Source organism: Pterocles gutturalis, unplaced genomic scaffold, assembly GCF_000699245.1.
Source record: "Pterocles gutturalis isolate BGI_N339 unplaced genomic scaffold, ASM69924v1 scaffold7473, whole genome shotgun sequence".
Lineage (NCBI taxonomy): Eukaryota > Metazoa > Chordata > Aves > Pterocliformes > Pteroclidae > Pterocles > Pterocles gutturalis.
In genome coordinates, this window is record NW_010125483.1 from 35,589 (window position 1) to 35,902 (window position 314).

A 314-nucleotide genomic window follows, 5' to 3' on the forward strand; every position below is an offset into this window, starting at 1 on the left:
TGGCTCCCAGCACAGGAGGCGGTGGATGCTCGCAGGGTCCCTCCTCGTCCCCCCACTCCTACCGACAGCACTGCAGCACCGGGGAGCGTTTGGGAGCCTGGCGGGTGACCCTTCGCTAATGAACACATCCCCTGGCTAGGGAGGGTGCCGCTGGGCAGCACAGAGTCCTCCCTGGTTCCTTCTGGAGCATTGCAGCTGATTCTCCTGGCAGCGAGGATGCAAGAGTCGGTGTCTCGTGAACACTAAAGCACCATCCTCACCAGCCGGACGCCTCTCGGAGGCTGCTGCTCACACCACACCCCGCATGGGCTCCC